This window comes from Nilaparvata lugens, chromosome X, assembly GCF_014356525.2.
Source record: "Nilaparvata lugens isolate BPH chromosome X, ASM1435652v1, whole genome shotgun sequence".
In the NCBI taxonomy this organism is placed as follows: domain Eukaryota; kingdom Metazoa; phylum Arthropoda; class Insecta; order Hemiptera; family Delphacidae; genus Nilaparvata; species Nilaparvata lugens.
The window spans coordinates 55411457-55419973 of NC_052518.1; the positions used below are offsets into that span (position 1 = coordinate 55411457).

The following is an 8517-nucleotide window of genomic DNA, read 5'->3' on the forward strand; positions in this document are numbered from 1 at the left end:
GATTTATCGAAAAATAATCGTTTCTTCGAGATTCGCACGATATCGCCTAGCTTAAATTGTGGTTTTGAATTTTTCAATTTATATCGTCTATTGAATGCAGAATTCAATGACGATAAAACATGTGTACGATCTTTCCTACGAACATCTTTAGGTTTCATTCTAATTGAACTGTGCACTGTAGCATTATAATTTTTAACTAAACTGTCTAGATTGGTTAACCAGTTTTTTGTTCCATGCTCAGTTAAATATCTATAAATTTTTGCTTCAAGTGTTCTATTAAACCTTTCAACTATGGATGCTTTCTTATCGGTAAAAACATGGTAATGTTTAATACTATATTTATCTAATAATGCTTTAACTTTTGAATTGAAGAATTCTGTTCCCTGATCTGTTTGGAACAGCTTAATGCCCTTATTTTTAGAAATAATTGGTTGGAGAGCGTTAAATACAGATTGACTTGTCTTGTCTTTTAATGGTACACAATATGCAAATTTTGTAAAACAATTAATAACAACTAAGATATATTTATAACCCTTATTAAAACGTGATAAACTTATCATTTCAATAAGGTCTGCTTGAAGGAGATCTTTTTCACTTTTCAGTTCATACTTGCGAGTGGGATAGTTCACACGCGGCACGCTATGAAGCTCTAAAGCTAGCTCAGATCTAATAATATTCATGATATTTACAACAGACAAATCAAATTAGTGGTGTTGGATGATTGTCACAGCACATACTGATCAATCAGTTGAAGTGTTGAGACTATAATGACCGAAAGGGAGAGTATTCAGACCATTTTCTTCAATGTATCTTTTATCGTCATAAGGACTCAAACAAATTTTTGCACATTCGACCTGAAACATACTATGGTTATAGGATCTTAACATACTAAATTTTTCTACATGTACACTACGTTCAAACAATGATTTCTTATACAAATTAAAATTAAGTTTTCTACATTTAACCGATGACTTTACTCCTTTTGCTACGCATTTATTTACAACCTCGTCATCATTCTCATTACCAACTAAAAAGCTGTAAAGTTTCGATCTAAGACCTATAAATTTAGAGATCGGCCTTGAGCCCGTTTCATCCTTAAACTTACCTACAACTTTATTTCTTTCCATGGAAAAGCAAGGGTGGGCAGGTGGATAGTTAGAAGTATCGAAAAGGGTCAAATTTTCTCTAATCAACTGATACACATCTTCGACTTTTAGGTTTAGAAGAAAACTGTCGGTGTCGGTCATACAGAGTTCTACGCGGTTCCAGGGTACGATTTTTTGTAATTTGCAATAAAAGAATTCGTACATATGGAATTTACTCAACTCCAGTACACTGAAGCCGGAATAGACAGGTTTGTTCATTTTAAGTTCCAACTTGCGAGAGAAAACCGCGATCACGTCCGGACTAATTATTTGCCAGCGTTTGCATAACGGATTTGAAATGTACTTGTCTAATCGTTTTTCGTCTGTAATAATTTTAACATTAATGTGTTTCCGAACTGATTGTATAGTCTTACCAAAACAAAGATTGCAACAGGCCTTAAAGAAGGATATTTCAAATTTATTTTTCGCGTTCTGTCTATTCCGGATATTGAAGTCGATGTAGCTTTTCAGCCAGGGAGATTGGGAAAAACTAATGACGCGATGCACTTTCAATAATTTCAAACCGAGCTGAAGGTAGAGTTTTAAATTGACATAGTGTACAATGTACTTTTCACGGTTAAAAAGTGTGTTCATGAGTTTTCTGGTCACTCCCTGACCGTTCTCATTTGTCTGATACTCGGACAGCAATTCCCGCGGGGGAGTTAAGTGTAGCGGCGCGAGAGGGAAGCTGGCATGTTTATCGTGTAAATCTTTCGGGTACTCGAGATCGCATTCAATTATGTAACCAGTTCCTGAATTGCTGTCCAAATTCGCGAAATCAAGTTTGGAAATTTCTTCCTCTGTGAGGAATTTGAAATTCCCAAAAGGGAGGGGTCTGCTCATAGCATCCGCGTAAAGAGAATTAGCATCCACGTAAAGGAGATAATTAGACGGTTTTGAGGGATCGTATGTCTCAGGTAGATGTTTATTATTCGCCTCACAATAACGTTTACCGATAAATGAGACCCCGCCTCTCATTCCCGCTTCGAACATGAGATGCATGTCCGGATCTGTAAGTAATTGCAATTCGACTTTAGTGTACTTCAACATGCAATTCCAGGTGAAGTCCGCGAGGGAAAGAAAATGGGTCACATCGAGGCCGTATGAGCTAAAAAGCGTAGACCTCATGGATTCAAATACTGTTGCTAATAGCATTACGTCCAAACATAAATAAAAATCGTGATATTCACCCAGATTTTTCAGCTTGAATGTTGAGAACACTCTTTGCGCATGCTCATATTCTTCGCGAGACAGAGGTGTATCAGTTAAGTCGTTATGAAAACATTCAATGGGAGGGAGCGATGTTTCCGCGAATTTTTCGGGACAGCTCATGTACGAGTAGGGATATACTCCTTTTTTCAACAAGAGCTGTCTGTGTTCGCGAGGTGGATCATGAAACACCGAAAATAATCTTTCGAACTTCTTTTCCATGTCTGTACTTTCTACCAAATTACGCACCAATACTTCCAAGGATTCAGACATAAACTTGTAGGAATCTAGAAATTTAATTTTGCCTACTGAAAGTGTCAAAAATCTTTCTGACGTATTTGCGATGCAGGAAATTTCTTTTTTACATTTACCGAGCGCTTTCAGGATAAAATGCGAATCAAAACCGGAGAAATTATGGAAATAACACGAAATGTAATCTGGAGTACGCGCTGTTAAATTGCAAGAAACATGTGCTGCACATAGGTAATTACCGGTTTCGTGCGCGTGGTGACGACATTTAATATCGGTTTCTGAGAACGGTTCAGCACAAAGCCCGCAGTTTACTGAATTTTGAAATTCGCGCTCTTCACTTTCGGTCAAATGTTGCATCGGAATTTCACGTTTCATATCCTCATACAAAATTTCGCCAAGATCTGTAATTTCCTGAAGAAATTTCTCCATGATTTTTTCGTCTAAACTACTCGATCTATGGAGTACAGGTCCGTAGGCGATTTCTCCGTTTACATCTATAACAACGAAACAATACCCGCAAGGAATATGCCGCGCCGTTTTCTTGGTGTAACTACGAGTAATTTCATCGGAATCGGAATCATCATCATCATCATCATTATCAATATTCACAACGTATGTTTCTAAATCCGCGTAAATAGTGTACTTTTTCTTCAACGTCGCGCCTAGTTTCTTGAATTTAATTGTCTCTCCGCGTTTAGGATATGAAACGCGCTGAGATTCAAACTTGGAACAAAGTTCCATATGTTTCAACAAATTTGCTTTCCCGTCTACATTTATAGATTTGTTTGATGTGAACCGGTGAAAACAGAAATTGCAAATGTGTACTTGTCCATCGTGTTTTGAAAGGTGGGAGAGAAGACGCGATAGCCCGTTTTTCCCGTTCGCGGTGTTGATTAAACAATAATGTGTTTTTCCTGCATCGCCTTTCAACATTAAAAGATTAATTTGGTGTTTACGCGTGCGGAAAATGCTTGTACGGTAGGGGAAAAACTTTTTTTTGTCATACGCGATGACGTGAATTGCAATGTCCGGATTGAGTATTTCGAATTTCTTAATATCGCGTGTCGTCACCGGGAAATTTACACCTCGCATATTGAGTCTGTGAGCAAACTTGCTCAAATACTTTACAGTTAAGTGTGAGTCCTTGGTTTCTGATGGAAATATGCGAGGACCGACCACAAAAAACATTTTTCGTCAGAAAGATTTTTGACATTTATAATACATTTTTTGTTTTTCAAAAACTGGGGTGTTTGAATGAAACTGGATGTGTATATAGGATTATATTTAATCACGTTCACATCCAGTGATTCAATTTTCTTCAACACCCATCCAGACCCATGTCTTACGAAATTTTCGAAAGACATGATGATTTTTCTCACAGCCAAGAAAAAATGCTCATTAAAATCTTCATAGTTCTCAAGCACGTTCAGCGCTATGTTGGAGTAACTATGTAGATTTATTAGAGATGAAACAGACTCATCAACCTTGTCATCCAGCACCACTAATTTATACAATAAAACGTTAAGCACTATGTACCACTTAACATTTGCATCATACCGTGCCGCATGCTCCCTAATTATCTCGAACACTCGAGTTTTCGTCCTCTCAAGCACACTCTCAATGTCAATATCCTCGTCCTCAAAACTGATGCGATGGCGAACTGCGCTTGAATTGATCCCACGAAGTCTGCGTTCCCTCGGCATGATACTGAAAAAACAAAAGAATAATGATCAGGATGGCATAGGTAATTAATAGTATGTGTAAAGGAATGTAATTCACAATCAGTTGTGAATTGACATTCACGATGTTATCACAAGGACAGATAATGTTACATGAAAGATTGAGATTATTAACATTCGATAAAAAATGGACAAAAACTAGTCAGAATTTGTCGGCAGAAAATATGGCGAAAGACGGTTTTGTATTCGCAAGTGAACCGGATATTGTGCGCTGCGTATTTTGTTCAGTTTGTATAGGAGATTGGGAGCAAAATGATGTTGTAGCCAACGAACATGCAAAGTTTAGCCCAAATTGTAGAAGGAAAGGAAATATAACAATTGAAGATGAGAATTACGATAATAATATTCTACGATTATATGAAGAAAGATATTTATCATTTACTAATATGCCAGAAGATTTATCTGTACAAGGAGAGTGGTTTGAAAAACTACCTCCACACCATCTACATTGTTACATTTGCAAACCATTAACTGATAGAGCAGACTATTTTGCAAGAAATGGTTATTTCTTACATAACTATCACTATCTACAATGTGTGTTTTGTAAATATATTATCGTTGAACCATTTGAAAAAGTAATGCATACACCGTTTTGTATATATTATGCTGATGAGTCTAAGACAAAAGACGCTCATCATACAGATGAGGCGAAAAAATCACAAGCATGCAGTATAATGTAGAAGGTTTTTTATCCTCCGAGGACAAACACTGTGCTCGGAGGAGAAAAACTGTGCTCGGAGCACAATTTTCCTCCTCAGAGGATAAAATCGAAGTAAAAATGTACTTACATGTGTTGATGGTGCGTGAATCTCCTCGAGTGTAGAGGTGTAGATAGCGGTCTATGGTGAGATAGTGGTCTATGCTACAGGTGTAGATAGCGGTCTATGGTACAGGTGTAGATAGCGGTCTATGGTACAGGTGTAGATAGCGGCCTATGGTATGATTGATTCCCTCATGAGAGCACAACTGCTTATGAGACCGAGTAGTGAGGTGAGAAAATGCTGTGAAAACAATGTAACCAAATATATATTATAAAGTACAATAAATTATCGCTAGAGTGTGCTTTTCATAATAATAATAAGCTAGAGCAAGCTAATCTGTTAGTAGTGATCTTGTCTTTGCTGATACAACATCAAGCTACTGTACTGAGATGGATCAGTGGAGTCTGAGTTAAAGTCTTCAGATTTGTGCGTTCAATTCATTATAGATAGACATTTTAATCAATTAAGTGAATACCATTCTGTTCCTTTAGAAAAAATGTTCGGACATTTCATCTAAAGGAACAGAATAGTTTTGGGCTGTGCCTGTTGTTCTACCCGATCATATTCATATGATTTGTAATTATATCAACGAATAAATAAATGAATAAATAAATAAAATCGTAGGCAGACAATTGAAAAATTACAAGCTTTGAGTAAACTGGAAAATTACATGCTGGTAAACCTCATGATCACAAACAGAGAGGTATGCATAGAATTCAATGTAATAACAAAAATGAGCCTTGAAAAACATTCAAAATTGTTATGTATTTTTTAATGCTGTTTGTAAAAAAATGTTTATTTGTGGTCTAGATTCCATCATAATAGGTGAGTGACGATCGCATTGATAGCCCAATCTTTGTAAGTATAGTATCTCATTAATTAAACTGAATTACAAAATATACATAATATATTGAATTATATCAAAGATCTTCATTTATTTACTTTATAGATTATACCCTGTACGTGGTTTATGAGAGGGATTATAGTGAGAAATTAATTATGCTGGTTTGCTTCTCATAAATCTAATTATAACAAAAGTTTTGCATAACTCTCTGGTGAACCTTAATTGATTATCATTTTTTAATTGATCTTAATCAGCTTTATTCATTAGTTTTATGAGGAACAATACAGTAATTAATATTTATTTTACAGTTTTTAGTGCTAAGTAGAATGAATTTTGTTTTTTGTCAATTCGGATCTTAATCTTTCTAAATTCAAAATCAATTGTTTCATGTGTTTGTATTCTGTTTCAACGTGGAAATTAGTGAAGAATTGAAAAGTCGCATGTGCATAACCTTTATTTGGACAATTTATTTTATGAAATTGGGATGAAAAGAAGTGTTGGACTGTAGTCTGGCAATAATTACACAGTCTATCAATAGAATTAAGAAGGTTATAATAGAAAACAATGCTCATTTAACAAAAGAACAATTAAATAAACTTATCTGGAATTTTTTACGAGATTCTTCAGATGAAACAGGCTTAGAACAAGATTGACAAAGAAAGATCAAAATCAAGTATGTGTGCAATATTGTAAATAAATGAAATGCATCTTTCTGGTTGGTTAAATATTAAAATGTCTCATTGATGATAGAAAACACTGTCAAGATTCATGTTTGAAAAATGAGCTCCTCTTACTTCCTTGTTGAAGGATCTAACATGGAGAACAATATTGTCCTCGGAGAAGAGGAAAATTTAAGTAAAAATGAACTTACATGTGTTGATTTGACGAAATGAAATAATCGGATAGGCTCCTCGACTCGGTTCAGCTAGCTCCTGATGATTTTCTCGATGCAGGTAAGGTTCCTTCACGAGAGCACAACTGCTTATGAGACTGAGTTGTGAGGTGAGAAAATGCTGTGGAAAAACAATGAAACCAAACTGTAACACTAAATATATATTATAAAAATCAATTTAGTGTTATTTCACAAAAATATGAGAATGTAACAAAAATTTTTACTTACAATCAATAATGTTAGCGGTGACCTCTGTGGAGTATGCAGTGCTCGCCAATTGTGATAGCCCTCCTCGGCAACTAGTACGTGTAGTGCACTCAATCACTCTCCAAGTTGCATTAAGTGATAAGAAATGTGTTTTTATATATAGCTTGATGTACGCACAAGCTGACATCACTCGGTCGCTCACTCACTCAAGGCCGGGCAACGCCCTCCCGACCTTCACAAGGCCGTCCCGAGGAGCAGAATGGATTCACTTCAACTGGCAGTATAGGAAGGCTGGATTAAAAAGGAACTCACGACTGATTTCTCTTTCGTAATAGAGGAAAAAGCGGCAACGTGCCAGGGGGCTCGAGTTGGGTGCAAGCCACATATAAAGTGAATAATATGGATTCACTTCAACTGACAGTATAGGAAGGCAGGATTAAAAAGGAACTCACGATTGATTTCTCTTTCGTAATAGAGGAAAAAGCAGTAACGAGAATAGGAGATAACGCATGGGGCCATCTGTTTTTGAAATGCAATCTGAATAGATGAATTCAAAGTATTATTCCAAATTAATAGAAAATTTCCATTTTTCTTTTAGATTAAGTTAGTGTAATGATTAATTAATTAACTTTAGTTAATGTTCAACCATTGAGTTGAAAGGTAATGACAATGGTGGTATGTAAGAGAAAGCAAAGTGGAAGAAAACGGGGGAGAGGCTTCTTAAGCTCGGCGGCGAAAGTACTTAAGGGGGCGGCAGGTGCTGCTACAGGTATTACTTCAACTATTTTAAATAAATTGATCGATGTAACACCCTTTGAAATCCCAATAGCACCTGGGTACCAGTATTGCGGACCAGGAACGAAACTTGAAAAGCGATTAGCACGTGGAGATCCTGGAATAAACAAACTTGACCAGGCTTGTAAGGCCCACGATATAGCATATTCACTAAATAGTGATAATTCTAATCGAGCCAAAGCTGACAGAATTCTAGCGAACGCAGCGTGGGAAATTTTTAAAAATCCGAAAACTCCCCTAGCCGAGAGAGGTCTCAGTTACCTTGTTATGAATGTAATGAAAGCTAAAAATTACTTTGGTGGTTCTTTGAGAAAGAAGAAGAAGAAGAAGAAGAATGAGAGGAGAAGTTATAGTAATGATATTAGACGCAAGGCTATAGCTCAGTTGAAACAACATATAGCAGGTAAAGGGTATTATTTGAAGCCGTACCCCCCGCTTAGTGGTGGGCGACTTTTAATTCCACCCCCACCCCCACCATCATCATCATATGGTGTGAGTTTATTCCCTCAAGTTAAGAAACGTAGAACAACAAAGAAGAGGTCAAAGAAGAGCAAGAAAAAACCATGAATATTGAAGGAGAATTGAGTAACTATGATTTAATGGATTGGGCTAGCTTATTACAAATTCGTTTAAGAGGAATATATATCGTCCCCGTTCTGGCAAAACTCACTAA

At 36.4% G+C, this 8517-nt stretch overlaps 1 long non-coding RNA gene across 1 annotated transcript; it reads right to left on the reverse strand.

Moving 5' to 3' along the window:
- Positions 1–4174: 4174 nt before the first annotated feature.
- On the reverse strand, positions 4175–6877 carry LOC120355060. Its single transcript, XR_005573403.1, has 3 exons — positions 6822–6877; positions 5134–5346; positions 4175–4313 (listed from the first exon to the last, which is right to left on the reverse strand). It is a non-coding gene; the product is annotated as an uncharacterized LOC120355060 (long non-coding RNA).
- Between the last annotated feature and the right edge of the window lie 1640 nt (positions 6878–8517).